At 42.2% G+C, this 26,055-nt stretch overlaps 1 long non-coding RNA gene across 1 annotated transcript; it reads right to left on the bottom strand.

The window, feature by feature from the left end:
* Nucleotides 1-1,187: 1,187 nt before the first annotated feature.
* Nucleotides 1,188-3,921, bottom strand: LOC128325923 (uncharacterized). The gene is made up of 2 exons (XR_008307741.1): nt 3,764-3,921; nt 1,188-1,335 (listed from the first exon to the last, which is right to left on the bottom strand). It is a non-coding gene; the product is annotated as an uncharacterized LOC128325923 (long non-coding RNA).
* Nucleotides 3,922-26,055: the final 22,134 nt, after the last annotated feature.

Here is a 26,055-nt window from a genome sequence, read left to right as displayed (position 1 = left end):
TTCGATGTCAGCCACTGTTTTCTTGTGTGGACAGATTAATCAATTCTGTATATGATTTTTGTTTGCTAATAAATCTCAAAGACATCCTAGACATAGGGTGGATTCACATATAATGCAGCTCCTGAGGTTTATGTGAGCTCCCACAGCACCAGAAGCTCATGCTTCCCTTTCATCCCCACATGCATGCCTACTGCTTTTGAAGGCTATGATATGTGACAAGATTGGTGGGTTTGTATGTCATAACCAATCTTGGCACATCCCAATCAACTTGCTTCAGAGAACTAGAGGTCTGCAACTAAGATTTTCAGTGAGTGACAGATCTTGGATTCTGTCAAGCAAAAAGCTGGAAACTCCCAAGGGTTTCTGCCCGTTTGACAATATAATTGGAGGGGGCTCTGCTCCGTGTGCCGATGGTGAAAGTGGGCTCTGCTCTGCTTGCTCGACGGTTGCTGAGCAAGTGGGACAGGGCCTTCTCAGTAATTGCCCCTAGGCTTTGGAATGCCCTCCCAGCTGGCATCCGCTCCTCAGCTTCCATGACAGTCTTTAGAAAACAAGTAAAGACGTGGCTCCACCCAGGCTTTTAAATGAGATTAGTTTTTTACTTCTGCTGCTCAGTGTTTTGTGTATTATTGGGTGTTTTTTTAAATTTAAATAGATTATTTTGATATTTATATTAATAGCTGTACTTTCTGTATTTTAACTGTGTATTGTTTTAACTATATTGTAAACTGCTTTGAGATGAATTTAATGAAAAGCAGATGAATTGAGATGAATTTAATGACAATTTAATGAAAAACATATAAATAAATATGTCTTCAGGGTTCATAAGGCACAACCAATCTTGGGTTGGATAGGACCAGTTGCTCCCCCCCCCCCAAATAAAGAGAACTGCCACTTTTAAAAGGTGCCTCTTTGCTCAATTAGTAGGGGACATGCAGCAGGCATGCACACGGGGATGGAAGGGGGAGTGTATGCTTCCAGCACTGCAGGACCTTGCACAATGCTCAGGAACTGTGCATATTGTGAATGAGAGAGGATGGACTTCCCCCCCGTGCTTGGATCATAAGATCTACCTATCCTTACTGCAGTAACTTCACAATATAATACAAAAACATACATCTCTATGTCTTCACACAGTATTTACTCACTCACCCACTCAAAATTTAAAGCTATTCTCAGACTGAAAATTCACTCCAAAGACTAAATTAAAATATTAAACTTCAAAACCAAATCTTGAGTTTCAAAATTCAAATATGAAGTTCAGAATTAAAGTCTCATCTTATTGCTCTTCAGCCACTTTGGGCAAGCTGTTATCCTTTGACCTCAATTCTCCATCTGTAAAACAGAGTAATTCTTGATTAGAATACTACTGTTAGTTAATTTAAATTAACACTTTTAATTAGCAAAGTTGTATAAAACCTAGAACACAAATCTAGATCTTATAAAACTTTGCTAATTAAAAGTGCTATTTAAATAACTTCTATGTAACTTTTAATTTGAAACTTTTAAAATTTATAATTTTAAATGTGGTTTTAGTCTGGTCTTTTAACTTGCTTAACTTTATTAATTTTCTATTTTATATTGTATGTGTTTTGTTGAAGTTGTGAGCCACCCCAAGCAGTAGCCTGCTGGTAGGCTGGGGTATAAATATTATTATTAGTTTACACAGTCAGACAGGTGTTATTGACTGGCTTGTTTTATCCAGACATCGAGTCCTTCCCAAGGACCTGGGATGGCTGAATTTTATGGTCAATGTTGTTGCTGTTGTTATAGATATCGTCGCAGAATATAGGCTGTTCCCAGTAAAGCTGATTTTTGTAATTGGCTGATGGAGATTTCTATGGCCCCTATGGTGTTGAGGTGCTCTTCAAGGTCTTTTGGAACTGCACCCAGGGTTGTTGTTGTTGTTGTTGTTGTTACATTAAAATATAAATTAAATTGAGATTTTGGTATGCCAATCTACAAACTCAGAGGAACATGAAATATAAGTAATATTGAACCCAAGGGTTATAGGAGAGGCTAGAGAAGTTCAATTTTTATTTTCTCCATATTCAAGCTTGTTTCTAATGTTTTATGTGTCATTTTAATGCATTTTGCTCCTTATTTTCTGGTGAGCTGATTTAAATGAGCATTTTGGTTGGGATGGGTTTAACTTAATGATGCTTTCCTGATCTTGGGTGTCAGGAGAAATCACTGTGTGCCTCTGCACACAAGATGGCCACATTGTGCATGCTATAACTGGACATTATGTTGAATCCAGCTTGCCCATCCAGAAATAAGGGATGGGTTTTCTTAATCAGTTATATTTCTGCACTGTTTATAAATTCATCTAATTACTAGAGCATATTCTGATATTCTTTTGTTTCAGTTGGAATGGGAGTTCATATAAATAGTACTAGTCTTCACGATGTTTCAAGAAAGGGGAGGGGTAGCCAATGATTATTGTTTAAAACTTATCATCTTTTCCTTCTTGTTAGTACATTGTTTTAAAAAACTCTCCCTGCCTTCTTCTTAAAATCCACAAGATTATAAGTGCCAGACAACATACTTTTCAACAGGACAATAGCTGTCTCATTTGGAGGGGTATACTAAGGCTTTGCTGAATATTCAGCATCTAAACCATGTTCACAACTAAACAAATCCCCCAATTAAAAAAAATACTCATCTTTGTTTTCATGGTGCTGTTTCAGTATTATCAAATAAAGCAGTTGACAAAGACACAAAAGTACATATGGTGCATATTTACTAAGTAACCAAGTCTACAAACATTGCATAGACTTAATATATTAGGCACTTCCATCTGTACCAAAAACTTGCCCTTTCCCTATTAGATAGAGCTAGGGATAGAATAGAGTCTTTGCAACTTCTCTCTCTACCTTTGTAATGATCTGACAAAGGTCTAGGGTATAATAGCAATAGCACTTACATTTATATACCGCTTTATAGCCGGAGCTCTCTAAGCAGTTTACAATGATTTAGCATATTGCCCCCAACATTCTGGGTACTCATTTTACCAACCTGGGAAGGATGGAAGGCTGAGTCAACCTTGAGCCCCTGGTCAGGATCAAACTTGTAACCTTCTGGTTACAGGGTGGCAGTTTTACCACTGCGCCACCAGGGGCTCCTGCTTCTGCTAGCCATCAGCCCCTTCAGGTTTCTAGTAGGAAAATTCAGGGAGGATACAGATGCAGAAAATGTGCTTGCAAAGATCAGGTTTGGGCAAATGGTGATCTCTTCTAAATCTTGTTCCAAGTTAGAAGACAATAATTGTTTAGAAATGAAAGATACTGGAACGCTATTTTCCTCCATTATATTTATTTTAAGGGGCTTCTGCCTTTCAGATGTTAGTGTTGGGAATCACACTTTATTTTTATTGGCATATTCAGGTTGTTTAATGGTACATATTAATGAGTATGGCACAATTTCTTTGTTCTCTAGCTCTCCTAGTAAACACCATCCCCAGTTTTGTGGTCTCCTTACCCACCTCCTTAAAGTACCTACAATGTGCATCCTGACACTCTACCAGCTGAGTCCTTGTAAAAAATAAATCCAAGTTCTTCCAACCCTACTCCCAAATTTGCAACCATAATAAAATGCAGAATTTTATTGTGCAGTGGCCCTTGATTTATTCAGCTTCAGCATTTGGTATTCCCAGTCACTGGATTTAGGTTCTTTAAATTCTGCATACATCTCAGTGTTCTGGTTACATCCTTCTACTGTAAATACAGTAATGATTACAACAGCTAGTGTAACATGCAGCTACCTTGTTGTTTGAGAACCTATTATTCCCGTTTGCACTGGCTGCCTGTTTGTTTCCAGGCCCAATTCAAGGAGCTGGTTCTTTAAGCCCTTAAACAGCTTAGAACGAAAGGATTTCTGCTCCATGTGTGCTATGGCTATCCTCCAAGGTCCTGCTTTAGGTGCCCAGTCCATCTGATGTTTGCGGAACAGCCATCAGAAGCAGCAGAACCCTCTCAGTGGTGGTGCCATTTCTCCAGAACTGTGTCCCCATGGCAACCAAACACACTCCCACACGACATGCTCTAGATGGCAAGCATGGGCATGACCTTTTAGTAAAGCTTTTGTTACCTCATGAAGTTGGGGTGCTGTCCTTTTATTTTTGCTGTACCACTGGTTTTGTAAACTGTATTGAATGGTTTATGAATTATGATTGTTTTATTGGTGTTTACTGTGACCCATTTTATTTTATTTTATTTTATTTTATTTTATATATTTTAATACCACCCAAAACTTGCATCTCTGGGCGGTATACAATTAAAATCATTTAAAACGTTAAATCAATTAAAGAAAATCATTTAAACATTAAAATCATTAACATTAAAATCATTTAAAACTAATATTGAAAATTTTAAACCATGAATCTAATTAAAAGCCTGGGTGAACAAATGTGTCTTCAGTGCTCTCTAAAAGGTTGCCAGAGATGGGGAGGCTCTTATTTCAAAAGGGAGTGCATTCCAAAGTCCAGGGGCAGCAACGGAGAAGGCCCATTCCTGAGTATCCACCAAATGAGATGGCAGCAACCACAACTGAACCTCTCCAGATGATCTTAACTGGCAGTGGAGTTCATGGTGAAAAAGATGTTTTCTTAAATACCCAGAGCCTAAGCTGTTTAGGGCTTTATAGGTTATAAAAAGCACCTTGCATTTTGCCCGGAAACTTATTGGCAACCAGTGTAGTTCTCTCAACACAGGAGTAATATGGTCTCTCCTAAATGACTCAGAACCACCGTAAGTGGCACAGTGGGAAAATGCTTGACTAACAAGCAGAAGGTTGCCGTTTCGAATCCCCGCTGGTACTATATCAGGCAGCAGCGATATAGGAAAATGCTGAAAGGCATCAACTCATACTGCATGGGAGGAGGCAATGGTTAACCCCTTCTGTATTCTACCAAAGAAAACCACAGGACTCTGTGGGCACCAGAAGTCGAAATCGACTTGATGGCACATTTTACATTAGATGACCCAGAGACCAACCTGACTGCCACATTCTGGACCAACTGTAGTTTCTGGACTACATACAAAGGAAGCCCCATATAGAGCGCATTGCAGTAATCGTTCATCTCAAGAAACTGACGCAGCTAGCTTATCAGCTGAAGCTGATAAAAAGCACCTCCTGGACACCAGGAAGAGGTTCGAATCCAGAAGCATCCCTAGATTGCATACCTGTTACTTCTGGGGGAATGTGACCCCATACAGAACTGGCAGATCAAAATCATCTCCCGAGTTCTGACCCTGCACAATGAATACCTTCATCTTATATGGATTCAGTCTCAGTTTGTTATCCATCATCCAGCCCATTACTGCCTCCAGGCAGGCATTTAGGGAGGTTATGCTTTCTCCCGATGATGTTGACATGGAGGAATAGATTTGAGTGTCATCAGCATATTGATAACACCCTGCACCAGATCTGCTGATGATCTCACCCAGCGGTTTCATGTAGATATTAAACAACAGCGGAGATAATATGGAGCCCTGGGGGACACCATACCAAAGTTCAGTTTTTGGAGAACAGTCCCTGAGGGACACCATCTGGAATCTGCCCGAGAGGTAAGAAGGAACCACTGCAAAGCAGTGCCTCCCACCCCCAACCCCCTCAGACTCTCCAGAAGGATACTATGATCAATAGTATCGAAAGCCGCTGAGAGAGGTCCAAAAGGACCAACAGAGTCACACTCCCTCTGTCAGTTCCCAATTGCAGATGATCCATTAGGCCGACCAACGTGGTCTCCACCCCATAGCCTGCCCGAAGTCCAGTTTGAAATGGGTCTAGATAATCAGTTTCCTCCAAGACAGCTAGGAGGCCATCACCTTCTCAATCACCTTGCCCAGCCATGGAAGGTTGGAGACAGGCCTATAGTTGCTTAACTTGAGGGATCCAAGGCAGGCTTCTTCAGAAGAGATCTAATAATTGCCTCCTTAAGACAAGGAGGCATCCTGCCCTCCCTCAGAGTATTTTGCATACTCTTTAGAGAGAAGGGGAATAGAACAGAAAGAATGAATGAAAGAAAAGAAGTAATCAGGCATTAGGCAGCTAGGAACCCTCTGAACAGAAAAAGAGTACTACTGGGGGAATGTAGTCATGGCATGTACTCCCTGTGCTGGGGAGAGGTGAGAGAGAAAAATCAAGGGAGGCCCTATTTCTAGCCTTAACTGTTTCTTAACTGCACTAGCAGTGTTAAACCCTTGTATGGCAGATCTTGTCCAGGGGACGAAACAAAGATTTTGACAAGATCTGAAGGAAGAGGATTGACTGAAGTTCTGCCTGTTGTTTTGCCCTTCTGCTTAGATATTGACCTTTGCATCCAGGCTGCTGTGTTCCTGCCATACCATTCCAAGCTGTCTGAACACTCTCCCATCAGCCTCTCCACTCTGCCATTGTTTATAAAATGAGTTTTCCAAAACCCAGCCACTGACTGAGACTGCCCTACCTTTAACTACCTTGGGAAGCTATCAGCCAAGCTGTGTGTAGCTTCTGTGGTATAAACAAGAAAAGATGCAATTAAACTTCTACTTAAGTTCCCAATGGAAATCCACACTTAAGGGCAGCCACCAAACTGGATCCAACGCAAATGTGAATAGTTTCATCATGCAAGCAACAGGGTAGTATGGGGTAATTTGATGGAAGGATTTGGAATATGTATTTAATATTTTATTATCTGTTTATTTTTAAGTGGTTATTTACATAGGTTTCCAGCTTTCGTTTTAGGAACCTTACATATGGACTACTAAAAGAAAAAGTATATTCTTCCAAATAAGAGTGGCACAATGATTCTGGGGAATCAATGAATATTAATGAGGAAATAGAATGACAACAACTATTAAAGGAGCTGGAATCCTGCCCTGTAAATTATTTTTCAGTTTCACTCGTGCTTTGTCCCTCATAGGAAAAAAGCAACATGAGAGTGGTATTAGCAGAAATCTTCAGTGAATTGAGCACAATAGGAAATGAGTACTAGTCTTCATTCAGAGGAGAGTTTGGTAATGTTGCTCCATCTTAGAGCAATATATCCCGAGTAAATTGCTTGTAGCAATAGTCATAACAAGCTGTATGACTCATAGTTTATAGGCCAAAAATAACTATGGGAGGAAGTGTCCTATGGGGATCCCTTGTGCATTTAAGTTAACTTATGCCATCTCTATTTCTCTTTAAATGTTAATATTTACATATTATTACAGAGGTAATAAATACTTGACTGTTATCTTGCCCCTTGTATACTGATTAGACACAGACCAAGGGTGGAATTTCTGATTCATCAATATCTAGTTTTGCTGGGGAGGGGGGGGGAGGAGAAGCCAAGCTAGCTACTTCCAATGACAGATTGTAGGAATGGCTTTCAGATGATTCCAATGATGAGTGTCATGAAAGCCAGTAATAATCTGCTTCTGGAAACTCCTATTTAACCCCTGTTGAACTTCTGTTATCCCTGCAAAAGAGGTGCATGTCTTGCTTTGGGTGCAAACCAATCAAGGAGTCCAAAGCAATGATATATAGCAAGGTGGATCTGGTCTTATCTAGTTCTCTTGGTCTAATCAGTTCAGGTGAGGTCAAGTCAGGATCAAGGATTGAAGTTGGTCTTGCTGAGTTGGGAGAACTTTCAGGCTGAGCCAAGCATCCACTCAGGAGAATAGGATGCTGTTTCAACATCCCAGCACTCTGAGAAGGAAAAACAAAGTTGGGTTCACTGGTTGACATATTTATCATAGAGTTCCAAGGCTAAAGGGGCCAGGCAGAGGAGATCTGCTGCTGTACCTCTGTTGTATCTCTCCTCTGCCTAGCTGCTCTAGTCAGAGGTACCTAGGTAATTTTGGAGCCTGACCTAAAGACCTTTGGAGCCACCCCTCCCCTGCAAATTAAGCATCATCATGCTCAGCCGGGTAACCACACCACCCAGGAGACTAAAGAGGATTTGGGGGACTGCAGGGGCTGTGGAGGCCCTGTACCTTAGCCTGGAAGTCCAGGGGTAAGAGTCCTCTGCCTCCAGCCCTGAGACTCTATGATAAAGATGGTTGCTGGCAGCAGCAAGGTATTTAAAATGAAGAACTCACCCACACGACTAAACTCTGAAGTACAAGGACTTCTTTTCCCCTCCAACCTTGGTTAAGATCAGGGTACGGAAGTCAGACTTCGTGGGTTTGAATAGGATGGGTAGGCAGGCTTCCCATGGGTTCTCATGATCAGCAGTAGCTGCTTTTACTGCTTCCCACCTTCTGATTTTTTTATCATGAAAATGGGCTCATTTTCTGCAAAGGTGATGAGAGGACTTCAAAAGGGATTTCTAGGATCTCCATGGTCATGTAACCCATGACAGGCACATAACCAAATAACCAGTGTTGGCAAACAAGATATGAACACTTTTGAGTCTTCTCTATTTTCTACCTTCAAAAGAGTGGTAATGTTTCCAAACAGGAAAAATGTATATAAAAGGCCAAGAGAAAAGCCACCCAATCAGTTCCTTGCAAAGATTTCTTTTCTCTCTCCTTCAGCATCTCATCTTTCAATTCCTCACCCCTTCTTCCTCATCTCAGTTATTTTCTTTTATTAATTACTTCCTTCTTCTTTAGGTCTACATCTTTATAGTTATCTTTCGGATTTCCTTGCTAGTTCTTTCCCAACCAGTAGCATGCTTCTCCCCTTTCTCAGTCTGAGAGCGCCTCTCTACAGTAGATGCAGGGCTGTAGCCATGGTTGGCCCAAGATATCACTTGACTACATTGCTGGATTTGTGGATAATTTTAACCAGCTAGCCATCACTTTGCTTGAAACTTTAGAGCATTTTAAGTAGACAAATTGGGGGGAATGTAGGGAGGTAGACTGAAATCTTAGCAACAGGGTACAGCTTGTAGGAATATTTAATGATTTGCTGTTAAGAATTATTTGCTTCTAAGATTTGTCTTGTATTGTTATGTATTCAAATGCATTGTGGCTTCATATCTCCACTACTGTATGCCTTATATATTTTACCTGTCATTCTATTGACTCAACTTAAAACAAAAAAAGTCATTTATTAAGGTGTGTTTTTTTACACACTATGTCTTGATTATGTGGCTATTATTTTATATTCCATCACCTGTGTGTTGGGTCTAGCACTTCAATAATCCAGTGCTATTTCTCGTGTACCATTGCTATTTCACGTGTACCATTGTCAATGAACTCTGAGTCTGTGTGTTTTCCTGGCCACACATTTCGCCCACTGGAACAATGAAGGAAGCTCTTGTTCAGCCAGGATCTGCAAGTGCATCAGAAAACACTTGCATTTTCTAGTTACCTTACTGGAAATGCTTCCCTGCAGAAGGAGCACCATGCTAGGGATGTTCAACAACTGAGGTTCACGCACAGGTTTGGCACCAAACTGGTTTGGATGAGGTCCAAATTGGTTCAGCGCCATGGGGAAGAGCGTGGGGAGCAGGATCTTGTTTTAAAAGGAGAGCAGGCCTCTGCCCTCCGTTGTCACGTGTAGCATCCTGCTATGGCAGTGCTTGAATCAAGTACCCACACATGGCACCACCAGCATGCACATGGTGCCTCCACATGCACGGATACCATGTGCATGCTGGCACCACACACAGGTAGTTGGGACAAGTGCCACCACAGCAGGAAGCTGCATGTGGTGCTGGAGAGCAGGTAAGTACCTGCTCTCCGTTTTTTAAAAAAAAGATCCTGCTTGTTACTCCTCTCCCTGAGGCATCGAACTGATACGTACCTCGTCCTAACTGGTTTGGTGCCAAACCTATGCATGAATGTTTGTTTGCGCACACCCCTCAGTTCATGCACATCCCTACTCCATGCCGAAGAAGATAATGTTTGCTAGCCACTTCCTACCTGGCTTGATCTGACAGTTTGAAGAATCTCCATACCTTCAACAGCTGTCACCATGAATATACAGTGCTGATTCTTCAAAAGACTGGACCAGCCCAGAAGAGGTTTGCAAATATTATGCCGTCAGCATGCATCTACTGCCATGAGTTTTGAGCAGCTTCTCACTTGTGGACATAGCATGAGTATTCTCACAGAAACTGTGGCGATGAAGCATGAAGTCAACGAACATTAAATCAGCTTGAAAGTGAGGTTGTGTATTTAGATTTTATTTCAGGATACATAGGCAACCTTATTTCCTAACTCGTTAACAAGGTGTTAATTCAGCACTAGAACTACAGATATTACATACTGAAAACAGCAACATTATCCTAACGATGTAAGATGATAAGATCCATCTCCATTCCAACAGCAGTTAATGGTAGTGTTGCTTATGAACTAATTAGATACCACTCAGGAAGTATATACCACTATAACAATTACAATGTTTTCTTTCCAGTGCCATATCGGAAGCTAAATTTCATTTTTGCTTACTTCAGTGCCAAAAGAACTGTTGTGTTAAATTGTCCATTATAAAGGAAAGTTTCAGAACAGTAACACAAGGTAATCTTGCTTATTTATTTAAATTTGGAGAGGTTAAATAATACCTGTGAACATTTTATACAGCTTCAGCATTGCCATCTTTGATCACAGATTTTTAATTTTCAGACTATCTACAAATCAGATTAATACAAATTTGTGTGTACTCCTTAAAGGAATAAAAAAAATCAAGCTGTGTGTAAATCATGCATAAATGTCCTGCCAATTTAATTAACGCTGTAAGATTCAAATGCAAGTCTTTTGTCACAGCAATTAACAAAAATTAGCATGTCGTTATGGAATGTGAACTAGATTTTTCAATTCTGTATTCCGAATGAACCCTTACAATGTATGAAGTGAAATGTGCTGAATATAATGAGATCATAATTTTTGAGACAGTATAAGGAAGATACAGCATAATCTAAAAATGTAAGAAAAGGAAAGTCAGCATTCTGTAGCTGAAGTTATCATTTAACTCTGTGGATCTAGAATTTATAAGGGGAAACATGACCTTCCCATTCCCATGTTTTCCTTCCAATATTAATGTGGGGGTAGATGCGGAAAAGAATTGGTGGGTGAAAGGTGGGTGTTTAACCCTTTCTTCCTGCCTTTCTCCACTGAAAAATCGCCCCTCTGGTTGAAGACTTCTTCCCTAGGTGGACACCAGAACGGTAACTAATTCTAGCTGGAGCAAAAAACATCCTCATAGATCATTTGTGAGGTGGAATTTCAGGGCACAGGGAGGGTTAATACACCCCACTCCACCATGCACTAATTCACCCCTGCAGGTATGCCCTGCCCTTTCATTTCCATTATGCAGGCAGTTGCAGTGAGTTCACCTTTGCCAATATAATTATTGTTTGCAACCAAATACTTCCTTCTTCATAGGAGGACCCTTCCACCAATTACTTATTCTGTCAGAGAATAACTCCTGCTTTATTTTCTTTATTTAGCAGGGGGAGAGCAACTGGCCCAATCCAACCCCACCATCACCCCTTCACTGGCTTTTGCTGTGGTCAACCTTGTGTTTCCTTTTAGATTGTGAGCCCTTTGGGGACAGAAAGCCAACTTATTTATGTATTATTCATTTTCTCTATATAAACTGTTTAGAGAACTTTGTTTGAAGAGTGGTGTGTGTGTGTGTGTGTGTGTGTTGTAGTAGTAGTAGCAGCAGCAGCAGCTGCAGCAGCAGCAGCAGCAGAGACTGACTGCTTCTATCAAAGGAAGGCAACCGTTGGATTCAAACCAATATCTACATATGTCCTAGAGGGACACAAACACTTACTAGGACATCCATGAGCTTACTCAGCTGACACCAGCTTCGTAGTCAGTTGTGTAACCACAACGTAGTGTTGTTTTTAATATGACGACTGTGTGAATGTTTGAAGAAGTTATTAAATTGTGGCTTTCTCTCTTTAGAATGTTGTTCAATGGGCATTAACAGAACAGTAGTTAGTGTATGTACTAAAAATATTTCTATATCACTTCTTAGAGGCAGCTAGCAAAATATAATAATACAATATGCCAGTATGAAATGGCAGAAATGACTATACTAGAAATATATGGTGATCAACTAGAAGATAGCTCAATATTATTAGAGATGAAGTATGGGCAACAATTTGAGCAAATCCATGCGGTTTATCTCAAGGATAAATCTAGAGAGCTCTCGTTTAAAGTAAAATGGTGTTGCCACATAACCTCAAATATGTTAGCTAAATCAAATTCCAAATTATATTAGCTATACAGAAGAGGCTGTAAACGTGAAGGAAGCTATTTCCATGTGTAGTAGGTGTGTCTAATTATTAAACTTTAGAGAGAACTAAATTTTGGAAGGAAGAGTAACTGGCCAAATACTATTAATAAAAATATACAGCTACCAGAAAGCATAAAGAATATTCTTAATCTCCCCACCAGAGCTATCCACATTATATGGAAGAATTGATCTGGGCTATTTTAACAAGTACTCTTTCTGTAAAATAGAAGTGAGATCTGGCAACTAACTTGGGGTTTTTTCATACTTTTGATGCCAAAATGGGACATGATGATACCATGTTCATTTACCACCAGGCATTCTGTAATCCTGCTAGGTCAGGCATTCTGTAATGCTGCCTGAAATAAATTGCTAGACTGGTACTTCTTAATTTAAGATATTTAACTCTTGAATGGTATCAGAGAATGTCAGGTTATGCCTTCTTACCTGCATAACCTTACCCTTTCACACCCATGTGATCGTGACTTCTGCATATTCCATTGTAGTTGTGAAGCCAGCCGATCGCCGCCCTTCTAGGCGGCGCGGCTCGTTTGCCCCCAGCCTCCACCTCGAAGGAGCACGTGGCACCGGGAGCCAGCTCCCATTGGCCCCGACGTGTTTCTGGGGCGGGGCCTGCAGCAGCGAGCCGGCAGCACGCATGCGCCGGCTCAGTCCTTCTCCTGATCTGAGGGGGAGGACGCCCGAGAGCGAGCTCCAAGGCCGGCACTCCACGTGGCTGGGCCTAATCGGGGCGGCTGCGCCAGGGGCTGTAGCGGCGGTACAGGGCTCTCCGGGTGGCCTGCTTCCTCCGGTGCCACGGGCACGGGAGCCTCTCTTGGCACTGCAGAAGCGGCCTGGGGCGGCAGCTGAGGGCTTTTAAGCCCCGCCGCCTTCGGTACCGGGCGGCTCGCCGGGGACTGTGGCGGTGGCTGAGGGCTTTTAAGCCCCACCATTCTAGCATGCCGAGCAGCCCATTAGGGGTGGCTGTGGGCTCTTAAGCCCATGGCGGAGGGCGCTTAGGCCCCGCTGCCTTAGGCACCGGGTGGCTCGCCGGGGGCTCTCGTGGCGCCGCAGAAGCGGCCCGGGGCGGTGGCTGAGGGCCCTTAAGCCCCGCCGCCTTCGGTACCGGGTGGCTCGCCGGGGGCTGTGGCGGTGGCTGAGGGCTCTTAAGCCCCGCTGTTCTGGCGTGCCGAGCAGCCCATTAGTGGCAGCTGTGGGCTCTTAAGCCCCACTACCTTAGGCACCGGGCGGCTCACCAGGGGTTGTGGCGGCGGCTGAGGGCTCTTAAGCCCCGCCGCCTTAGGTACTGGGCGGCCCATTAGCAGAGGCCGAGGGCTCTTCAGCCCACCGCCAGGATTCCAAGCGGCCCGCTGGTGCGCAGCTGCCCCATAGCGGCGGCGGCGGAGGGCTATTAAGCCCTACCACCGGGGCTCGGGCCTAACTCTATATTCACACATGGTCTTCCTGGCAACCAGAGGGACAGACCACACAGAAGACTGTGAGCACAGAACCCCCTTCACACCTTTTGCTGAATTTATTTATTTATTTATTTAACAAATTTTTATACCCAAAATCTATGTCTCTGGGTGGTTTACAATAAAAAAAAGATACAAATTAACACAGAATTAAAACATCAAAACAATTTAGAATTTAACACAATGTTAAAACTGCTTTACTGGACATGAGCAGAGCAAAGGGTCAGAGGTTAGGCCAGTGGCCACAATCCCACTTCTCTAACCGTGCATGCACAGTATACATATTGATGGAAGATGTGAAACAGCTGGATGTATTTCCTCCTCATATAACTGTTCCTGCAGTGTTTTGGCAAAGGACAGTGGATTTGCAAACTCCACTGTCTGCTGTTTGGAATAGTGACCACTTTACATAAGATCCAGGCCCAAGGCCCATCTAGTCCAGCATCCTGTTTCACACAGTGGCCCACCAGATGCCACTAGAAGCCTACAGGCAGTTGTTGAAGGGCATGCCCTCTCTCCTACCGTTACTCCCCTGCAACTGGTACTCAGAGGCATCCTGCCTTTGAGGCTGGAGGTGGCCTATAGCTCTCCGACTAGTAGCCATTGATAGACCTCTCCTCCATGAAGTTATCCAAACCTCTCTTAAAGTCATCTAGGTTGTTGGCTGTCACCACATCTTGTGGCAGAGAATTCCACAAGTTGATTTGCATTGTGTGAAAAAGTACTTCTGTTTGTTGGTCCTAAATTTCCTAGCAACCAATTTCATGGGATGACCCCTGGTTCTAGTGTTATGTGAGAGGGAGAAGAATTTATCTCTATTCACTTTCTCCACACCATGCATGATCTTATAACCTCTATCATGTCTCTCCGCAGTCGTCTTTTTTCTAAACTAAATAGCCCCAGGTGTTGTAGCCTTGCCTCATAAGAAAGATGCTCTAGACCCCTGATCATCTTGGTTGCCCTCTTCTGCACCTTTTCCAGGTCTACAGTGTCCACTTTGTGGGCTTACTGTTCATTAGCAGATGTCATCTTATTTACAGTAATATAGAAGATAAGAGATTTGACAAGTCTCCAAAAAGTTACCAGGATAACATGAACGAAATATCAAATCCACTTACTGTACTAGATTTTATTAGCCCTAAAAAAAAATTGAGTTAATAATGCAGACTTTCTTCAGCTTGCTTATTGTGCAGGTAGAATACACTTTGGGGGGTGTTGTAAGAAACCTCCTTTGATGAGACATGTAAGAGGGGGAAATGAAGAAGATTGCTTGGAGACACACTTCTTTCCCCCTTGAGATAACATAATAACAATTGTACTAGCCTTCCATCAATACCATTCTTCCCTGAAAGAGAGCAGGGAAATGTGAGAAAGCTTTGGTGCCAATTTAAGGAAGTGTTCAGTCTTTTTGTTTCCACAAGCTGAAGACAGCATAGACTATCTGTGTAAAAAAAACAGATGGTCATATTCATAAAAAGTCAATGGTCATACCTTTGCAATTCAATTTATGCAGGAGTGAGCATTACTGACAGTTCTACCATCTTCCTACCCCTCTGGACAGCATTAAAATAATGTCTCTTCTTGGCTTTAGAGGATAAATCGCTGATAGCAGTGCAAAGTAATAATGAGGTCTCCGGGGAAGACAGTATTCACGGAGGTGTTTCAGCTCAACCCTGGCTTGAGGGCAACTTTATTTTATTTCTTTTTAAAAACGTTTATAGATGCAACAGTTAAGCTACCAGATGGCTGGGTATTGATCATGATTTTCTCTTTTCTTTAAAGGAACAACCCAGTCAGTCCTGCTGTTCAATAACCAATTGTTTTATTACTACAGTAGTTTTCATTTGTTCAACATGCCTATTACGGAAATAATCTTGTTGGATACAATTTTTTTAAAATCATAGCAGAAGAAAGTAGGGGTGTGCATGGAACTGGCTGGCCCGGTTTGGTTCGAATCCAAACTGGACTCGAACCAGACTGGGCCAGTTTGGTCTGGCACCCTCTCAACCCACCCACCCCGGTTCGTTTTGGTCCAGGGGGATTCACAGACCTTTAAAAAAAAAGAATTTAAAAGAAATTTTTTTTACCTTATGCCATTTGGGGGAGTTGTTGGAGGCAGCAGGTGTGTGTGTGTCCACGGAGGTTCCCTTCCCCCCCGCCAGGCCTCCCTTACAGCCCAAACTGGCCCATTTGACCGGCTCGTCAGCCCATTCGGGCCTTCCCCCTCTGGCACAGTGGCCATTTTGGAGGCCACCGTTCCTGCAATTGGCCCCTGCGTGACCCAGGCCACACAGAGGCTAATTGCGCAGGTGCAGCAGCCTCCATCTGGCCGTCGCACCAGAGGAGGAAGGCCCGAACGGGCTGAAGAGCTGGCCGAACAGGCCAGTTTGGGCTGTAAGGCAGCCTGGAAGGGAGGGGGAACCTCCACGAACCCCCCCCCCATTGCCTTCAACAACTGCCTCGAAGGGGGTATGAAAAAAATGTGGTTTTTTTAAAAAAATTAAAAGGTCTGTGAACTCCTGAACAGTCAGGGGGTGTTCGGTCTGGGGTTAGACTGAACAAGGGATAGTTTGGTTCAACCCTGAACCGTTTAAATGAACAGTTTCAATGTCGAACACATTCCACGTCGAAACTGTTTGCACATCCTTAGAAGAAAGGGAGTGTTTTATAAAGTGACGTTCCACCATTAGGAATGCTTTTATAGCTACACGTTTCCCAAGCATAGACATTCATTTGGATCATCTGGAGAAAAGTAAGGTCTACACAGCCTTCATCCTTGCCACAAAATCGTGAGCATAGCCTTAATGGGTTGCTTCAGATTCTATTCACCAGCCCCACCACACACAATATGGACATGCACATGCAGTGAGTACACATGCCCTTTCCCCACCCTAATCACATTCTTTAATACTAGTTTCAATTAGTATTTGTAAGATGTGTAGAGGAGTGGTTTGAATGAACCACTGCCCTCTCTTATGCAGTTATGGAAAGGTGTTCAAGTGCATCAAGGGGCTGCAAAGTCATGCATGTTCATGGCACATGTAAATACTTCACATGTTATGGGACTGATGGACAAAGCATCATCTGAATCAGGCCTGGCCCAGTAGGCTTACTGAACAAGAATCTTCAACAAAATGATATAAAAAGAGATCTTCAAGATTTTGCAAACTCCAGATGTCTAAGAAACATGGCAGAACTTGTAAATTTACAATAGTTGGCATATAATATGAAAAACTTCAACAAGTAACTGCTGCAGTGAGACTTTTGATCTGATGGCTCAAGCTACTACCTACTATGGATCCACTTTTAAAACTGGAGGTGATATGCAGACTGAAAGAGAGACCATAGAGAACAGAGTAAGAAAAATCATCTCTGCTTTTCTAGATGCATTGAGGGCTCAGAAGGGAAGGAAACTAAAATGTTCCTTACCATAGCAATAGCAATAGCAATAGCAATAGCACTTACATTTATATACCGCTCTATAGCCGGAGCTCTCTAAGCAGTTTACAATGATTTTAGCGTATTGCCCCCAACATTCTGGGTACTCATTTTACCGACCTCGGAAGGATGGAAGGCTGAGTCAACCTTGAGCCCCTGGTCAGGATCAAACTTGTAACCTTCTGGTTACAGGGCGGCAGTTTTACCACTGCGCCACCAGGGGCTACCATAGACTATTACAAAACAATAAGAGCAGTAGTTCATATTGCATTATCAAGATAAACAAGCAATACACAAATGATTATGTGAGTAATTGGTGTATGGCTCTGCCATGGTATCCCTCCCCAACCCCATACAGATGATCAGTGCTGTCAGAGTTGAGAGCACCAAGCATTTGATCATGGGTAGCTGTGCTGGCATGGGGCAGTGAACAGACAATCAAGCTGCCCTTCAACTCTGGTTTCTGTAGCTGCATGTTCGAATGCTGGAAACCAGAGTTAAGGTGAAAAGGGACCTACAGTTTCCCTCCTCAAACTCCACTCTGAACCTTTGGTTCAACTCTGAACCGCCTTTAACTCTGGTTTTGCGGTGCCCGCTTTACATCTGAACACTGGCACTGCAGTTTCGGCCCCATGAAGTTGAGGGAGCTGAAGTTGAGAGAGCAAGCTCCTCCCTCAGTCTGGCCCAACTGGCTGTGCAGGCTGTCTTTCTGTCAAGCCTGTTACTTGTGGATTTGGCTACTGTGTCACAATGAGACACAGTTGGATACATTTTGGGTTTGTTTTTTTTTGGTGTGTGTGTTTTTTTTTAAGCCAGACTGGCTGTACTTTAGGAAGAGTCAGGAAACTCATGTTGCGCCAATGACTTTATCTTCTGTGTACTCTGAAGTATTCACTCTTTCCTGAACAAGTAAATTTTCATATATTTTCTCCCCAAAAGCAAAAGTTAACTTTTGCATACTGATTCTTAGTCTATGCTGTTAGCAAATAAATGATTGCAATTTCCAAGCTTTCAGTAACATTTGGGAATAAATGTATCTGCAAACACATTTCCTTGGCAAGGCTGCATCGTGCAATAAAAACAATTATGCCAACAGCTCCCTTATTTACCTTATTGTAACTATAAACTTATTACAGTAAATTAATTAACTATTATATGTGAGGAAAGTGGTGCATAATTTGCTCGTTATACCTTCATGAAGGACACAAATAAACACAAAGACAGATGGTAAAATAATTGCACTCCGAAATTATTAGGGCTGATGAGAGAACTACATCATCAACAGTTGTGAAAGCTCCTGTCAGTCCAACCATACCTTCGTTGCAACTCCCACACACTGGGTAGTCTGAGTACCACTGGATGCCTATCATGGCTTCAACAGGAAAAATGAGAAGAATCTCTATAATCTGATCTATAAAAATAATTTTAATTAACAGGCAAGTCAATATGAGACTTATTAGCATAATTAGTTGTCAAAAATGGAAACTTAATCCTATCCTAATTAGTTCTTTGAAACTTGACTTTTTTCCCCATGCGAAAAACTTCTCATTCCAAACTGACAGAATGGTTGGCAAAAAATATGGCATCCAGATCCTGCTCATACTAGAGTATCCTGGCTGACATACTGTGCAATGTTATCCAGTAAATGGAACAGAATGTTTGTGCAGGTGCAAGTGCAAAAATTACACAAATGGAAAGTACAGTTATTGTATAAAATGGCTGTACTGTCGCCCAATTCCATTTGTGTTCTTTTTGTACTTGCACAACAGTGCTCTTGTGCAACTGTGCAAACATTATGTTCCATCACATGCATAACATTTCACATTATGTCAGCCATTGCATCCTGTGGCTATATAATAACCCAAAATACTTAAATAATTTTTGATCCTGGTGTTATATTTTGATTAACTGAATGAAAAGGATCAATATGATTATAGAAAATATTGGGCCATACTTTGGATGCGGCGCTCCATGTGTAGGGAGTCTCGAGCAATTGCTCCTCCTGCTCCCCAAAGACCCTCATCCTCCTACTGCATAATGAGGGCCTAAATGTGCACATCCCACTTCTCCCAGTACACCAATTTGCATCCACATAATCCAAATTATCCAAAGGATTTCAGTATTATGTTGATGTAATATTGAAATATTCTCTGAACTTGGCCTATTTTTGTTTAGGATTACAGCATTCCTTCTGTGGGAGTTCATATTTAAAATGCTTTTCAAAACTGAGAGCCAGCAGATGACTCCATAGGTGACCTATCAGGAAAAGAAGGTAGAAAAACATGAAGCCAGGCAACAAAAGAAGCAGGTCAATCTGTTCCTAATTAATGAGTTGATGAGAAGCCACGCCAGAACCAGTTGCTTTATAGAGCTCGATTGGTCCCTGTTGGTTCTTTGTGTTGCTTGATCCCTTCTGAGCTGGATGCTGTAGTATTATGCTCTGACCACTAGCAGTGGTGCTGCTGTAGTGCAGCTAAGATCAGGTCGTTGAACCTCCAGCTTGCAAGGTTACATGGTGGTTCAGGTCCAAGGATCCTGGGCCCTGCTGTTAGAATTTATAGTGAACAAAAGTTCACTATAAAATGAATCTTACTACTTTGCATCACAAGAGTTTGCTGCAGCAGGATACATAACGCTGTCTATATAATTAAATGAAGATACAAATGCTATTTAAGGTTCACAGAAGGTGGGAAGAAAGATACATGGCCAGCTCTGAATCTCTTCTACTGCAATCAAATAGATTGCCAACAAGGCGCAGGTGTACACCACATAAACAACTAAAATTACGATTGTGATGGATGTGATTATTATTCATCTCAAACAGTCCTTTTCCTGACTATTCTAATTAGGTAGTTTCCAGCTGCTCAACATTTGCTGCTGAGATGAGCCATCAGAGAACTGCATCTAAAACAATTTTGCTACTGAAAGCAACTTCCTTCCAAATGAAATTTCCAGTGGTAAGACAGGCAATTAAGTGGGTCCTGACATGGAAAGCAACCACTGAGAAATGTCAAAAGGAATCCTGAAGTAAAGTAAGTTACGTTAAAAGTAACAATAAGAAGCAAGCTAAGAGGAAGGTGACATTAGACCCTTGTGATACTCAAGTTTGGAGCTATTGGGCTCCCCCAAGAGACTTTGTTGGTCCCCACTTTATTTTGTTGATGGATAAAAATCCTAGTTCTAGTCAAGTGTTATAAAAAGTGGAGATCCTGTACTCATGGACAACATCCCTGATAGTGTGCTCTGAAGTCCCACCCCCTGCCCCAAATTCTGCTTCCCTGCTGTCCACAGTCACTGTATTTATCTCTGCAGACAAACTCCATGATATGCACATGGAGGCAAGGCTTCTGAGCACATCTGCATCAGAGCAGGGCTTCAGATCACGCTCTCAGGGATGCTGTATGTGAGTCAGGAGCTGAACTGTAATAGTGTGCAAGGGTTCCAAGAATCTGTGCTGAGCTGCTTCCAGGACAGCCTTGGACACTTTTGAGGTTGCCCCTTCTCCTCCCCACTGCTCACCTCATCACTGCAGGCACCACAGGCACAGACAGCCTGTAGGGGCAAATGCAGTGGGCTTCCTGCCCCAGCATCCCACAGGAAGGCTGCCCGGCCCCAATACTCAGCTGGCTTTCAACACATGCGCAACAGCCATTTGAGTAGTTGGCACAGCAGCCAAGTGATGTGCCTAGCAGTCAGTTGGCCACTGTGCATGCACAGTGAGAGTGAAGCCTGTGGCTGCAGAGGATCTCCCAGGTGCCCGCAGAGACCATGTGAGCAGCAGCCGTCGACCCATGGGAGAAGAAGAGGAGAGTGAGGTAGGTTCAAAAGCGATAGAAGCAGGGAGTGCACCACCAGTGTGTTGCCGGGGCGGGGGGTGGCGTTGAGAATACAGGCCTCCGCTGTCCTCCCTGTGCCACTGATGTGAGTACTGTGTGGCACTGCATCTGTTTTTATAGTGTTTGAACTTATGGCTTTTGTTTTGTTGTGCTCGTGTGTTTGGCGTACTTTATTTTGGAGGCCTTTAGGCAGAAAAGCAACATACAAATATAAATGAGTACATGCATAAACATACTTTGCAAAACTTGTCTTGTGTTATATATTAATGGCATAAAAATGGAATGTAATTATTCTTAATAAATGTTAATGATAGAGTTGGTTATAATATATTTTGATGTGATTTCTGTCCTTTCATGTTGGTGAGCTTACAGACACATTGAGTAGATAAAAGACTGGATGGTTGCCATGGCTGACCAATGTGCCACTCTGGGTTTTTTTTCTGGGGCGGGGGGGAGGCAGTGCTATTTCTTATGTTTTATTGTGCCAGTGCACTAAGATCTCTCTCTCTTTCTCTCTGTTTTGCCTGCACTTCAGAGAGGCACATAAACAGATATTGGTGTAATTGGTAGCTTCATAGTTAGGACAGGCAACTTTCCAATTGGAATAAGAAATCAACTAAAGGAGGCTGGCATCTGTTATTATTTATTTATTTATTTATTTAACAGAATTTTTATACCACCCAAAACTTATGTCTCTGGGCAGTTTGCAACAAAATAAAAACAGAAAGTAAAACATTAGTTAAAACAAAAACAAAAAGTTTAGAACATTACAATAATTTAAACATTTTAAAAGAATATTTTAAAACAGAATTAAAACCATTAAAACAATATTAATTAAAAGCGTGGGTGAACAGATGCATCTTTAAAGACATTTTAAAAGCTGTCAGAGATGGGGAGGCTCTTAATTCACTAGGGAACACATTCCAAAACCTCACGGCAGCAGCGGAGAAGGCTAGATGAGCTGGTGGCAAATGCAGACAGACCTCTCCAGATGATCTCAGTGGTCAGTGGGGTTCATGACAAAGATGACATTCTCTTAAATACCAAGGGCCCAAGCTGTTTAGGGCTTTATAGGTTATAACCAACACCTTGTATTTTGGCCAGAAACATATCGGCAACCAGTGTAGCTCCTTCAATACAGGAGTTATATGGTCTCTCTGAGATGACTCAGAGACCAACCTGGCTGCCACATTCTGGACCAACTGTAGTTTCCAGACTACATAAAAGGGCAGCCCCACATAGAGTGCATTGCAGTAATCCAGTCTGGAGGTTACCAGCAGATGCACCACTGTTTTGAGGTTGTTCATCTCAAGAAATGGACGCAGCTGACATATCGGCTGAAGCTGATAGAAGGCACTTCTGGCCATCACCTCAACCTGGGAGACCAGGGAGAGGCTTGGATCCAGAAGCACACCTAGACTACATACCTGTTCCTTCTGGGGAAGAGTGACCCCATCCAGAACAGGCAGATCAAAATAGTCTTTCGAGATCTGACCCTGCACAATGAGTTCCTCCATCTTATCTGGATTCAGTCTCAGTTTGTTATTCCTCATCCAGCCCATCACCGACTCCAGGTAGGCATTTAGGGAGGTTATACCCTCACCTAATGATACTGACATGGAGAAATAGATTTAAGTACATCAGCATACTGATAGCACCCTGCACCAAATCTCCTGATGATCTCTCCCAGCAGTTTCAGGTAGATGTTAAACAACATTGGAGACAACATGGGAGACAATACAGAGCCCTGAGGCACACCATCCAAAAGTTCAGATTTTGAAGAACAGCAGTCTCCAAGGGACACCATCGGGAACCAGCCCGAGAGGTAGGAGTGGTCCACTGCAAAGCAGTGCCTCCAGCTCCCAACCCCCTCATATGCACCCCCTCATACACTCCAGAAGGATACTATTGTTGATAGTATTGAAAGCCTCCAAGAGGTCCAAATGGACCAACAGAGACACACTTCCTCTGTCCATTTCCAATTGGAGATCATCCATCAGACCGACCAAGGCAGTCTCCACCCCATAGCCAGCCCAAAAGCCAGTTTGAAATGGGTCAAGATAATCAGTTTCCTCTAAGACTTTCTGGAGCTTGGAGGCCATCACCCTCTCAGTTACCTTGCCCAACCACGGAAGGTTGGAGACAGGCCTGTAGTTGCTCTGAGGGATCCAAGGTAGGCTTCTTCAGAAGCAGTCTAATAATTGCCTCCTTAAGACAAGGAGGCATTCTACCTTCCTTCAGAGATGCATTTATATTCTCTATCAGGCCTTCTGCAACAACCCCCTGCCAGATAATATAAGGCATGTCAGGCAAGGGTCAAGAGAACATGTGGTAGGCCGCACCATTCCAATCATCTTGTCCACATCCTCAGGAGTCACAAACTGGAACTGATCCAACCTAAGCACACAAGAGGAGTTAGTGGACAGCTCCACATCAGATACTGAAGTAATTGTGGAGATGGAGTCTAAGTCAGCTCAAATACAAGAGATTTTGCCCACCAAGAATTTGTTAAACACATCACAGTGGGTAATCAATGGTTCAGATTCTGATTCAAGGGAAGAGGGGCACATACTAGCCCTCTCACAACCCTGAACAACTCAGCTGGATGTGAACTTGTGGATGTAATACGGGCAGAAAAGAATTGTTTCCTTGCTTCATGTATCACCTGAGCTCTATGTTGCAATCTGTCAGATTCAAGCTGAGTCTTTCTCCACTTGCGCTCTAGTTGTCTACCTCACCACATCAGCCCTCATAGTTCTTCTGTATACCAAGGGGCCAATTTTGAAGTGGGTTGGAGAGGACACTTAGGAGCAATCATGTCTACTGCCCCGGTGAGTTTGCTGTTCCAATTATCCACCAGGGAATCAACAGGATCACTGGCAGAGTCAACACTAAATCCCTCCAAAGCTTCTTGAAATCCTTTTGGATCCAATAACCTTCTCGGGTGGACCATCCTAAGAGGTCCCTTGCCCCTGCAAATGTGGGAAGTGATTGTGAGTCCAACTTTAGCCAGATGGTGGTCCATCTATGACGACGGGGAAATCACAGAAGTCACACCCATGGAACACCACCCTAATCAGAGTGAAAGACCAAATCAAGTGTGTGACCCACAATGTGTGTTGGCCCTGAGACCACTTGAGATAGACCCATAGTTGTCATGGCCTCGACTACAAATTCTCAACTCAACAACCTGCAAACTAGTGGGGTGGGGCGGTGGGGGATGTAGTTTTTGCCCTAGAATATTAGATCACAAATCTCGCAGAAAGTAAGATTGCCATAGATTTGCTTGTGCAATGCACCTTGTGCAATGCTATATACTGACTGTGTAAAATAAAAAAGTGTTGATGTCTGTTTACTGACTTTTTTTTAGTTAAATAAAAATGTTAATGTGTTCTTCCTAGTTTAATTAATGCTAATAAATAAATAAATGGTACCTTTTCTGAGTTATTTTAATACTGTTGCTGGGTTTTTGGGGGGCATGTAGGTGGGGTACCTAATTACCCAATGATTGCAGTATCATTTTATGGGGAACAAAGTTACCCCATGGTTATGTTTTCATTTCCATGAGATCTGGTGAAGGTTAAGAAGGAAGACATAACTGGCATTGATTATGATGGGCACAATGTTATTTTAAAAAACTGGCTCTCCAGTGTGTTTATGTCCTATTAACATATGGCCTTACCTAAAGGCAAAAGTAGAATGCTTTCCTCTGTTGAACGATATCTGTAAATAAATGTTACAAGTCCTCACCACCTGAATTGCCCCACTCATGCTAAGTATTCATTCCACAATCACCCCATTGACTGCTGGAAATGTAAATTTGGGTCAGGACAAACCACAACATGATGTAGTTAAATAGCTTCTTTTGCTACTGATTACCTTCTCAGCCATTCTGAAAGCTTCAAAATGTGGTGTACACAGTTATCAAGGCCTGTAGGGATCCCATTCATGTTCATATCTGCATGTCAGTTGCCCTGAATAGGCACCCTTACAAAGGTCAAGATCCGATGATGAATAGTTATATACCACTTTTCAACAAAAGCTTCCAAAGCAGTTTACATAGAAAAATAAATAATACAGAAATTAGATGATACCCTGTCCCCAAAGGGCACACAATCTAAAAATAAACATAAGGCAGATACTAAATAAACATAAGGCAGACTCACCCTTTTCCTACCATGGCACATAAATCAGGAGAAGCTCCAGCTACATGCTCTTTCTTTATATACAGCTTATAAATATTTTGTTAGATTTCTGTTGACTATTGCAGAATATAACAATAGAAGCTATCTATCTTGTCTTCTCATTAGCGATGCCTGTTCTCACCAGGAATTAAGCCCTGTCTCTGTGTGTTAAGACTCCAACCTAATTAGTTCTTTTCATGAGGCTCCCAGCATAACTGCAGCTGAATATTTCAGTTAATGTAAAATTAGCCATTTATGAGAATCACAAAACGCATTGTAGCAATGACTTTTTAAAAATATCAAATTTTACTTTCTAGGCTCTTGAAAGCACTATTTTAATAACACAATATAAAATTGCTTTCATAGTCTGTTCTTTAAAGGCAAAAACATATATGCCAGTCTGGTAACTTTTGTCTCCAGTTTCCTGTCCCCTAATAAATCTCAAAACGAATCTCGGTTTCTTCCAATGCCTTCTACTGGACAGCAGCAAAATGGGAAAACACTATTTGATGACAATGGAACCCACAACAAATATATTGCAACTGTAGAACAGCAAATGAGGTTTTTATTATTATTTGTAGTAGCAGTAATTTAGTAACAGAGTATTAATATTAATAGATAAGTAATGATCGAACAGAGGTATGGTGTTAGCTTGACTTGAACATGGCTTAAAACAATATGACCTCTGAACTATAACTGCTCAACTGTATGCAAAACAGTGAGATAGTCCTATTTTCCATATAATGTCAAGGTTCATGAGTTCTGCTTTTAGCAAAAGGCCTAAGTTCACAACTTTCATCTCACACTTGTCACATCAACAAAAACAAGTTAGGTGTGTTCATAAAGCATGTTGCCCACCACAAAAGCTATATCAAAAGATTTTTTCTGCTCATCCTCTCCCTACCTTTTTTAGAAAATGAAAAACCACACTGGCATACCTTGGTCCTTAGCTGGTATTCC

This window comes from Hemicordylus capensis, chromosome 5 (assembly GCF_027244095.1).
Source record: "Hemicordylus capensis ecotype Gifberg chromosome 5, rHemCap1.1.pri, whole genome shotgun sequence".
In the NCBI taxonomy this organism is placed as follows: domain Eukaryota; kingdom Metazoa; phylum Chordata; class Lepidosauria; order Squamata; family Cordylidae; genus Hemicordylus; species Hemicordylus capensis.
The sequence above is the reverse complement of the archived record's forward strand: the minus strand, read 5'-3'. Positions and strand labels throughout refer to the sequence as shown.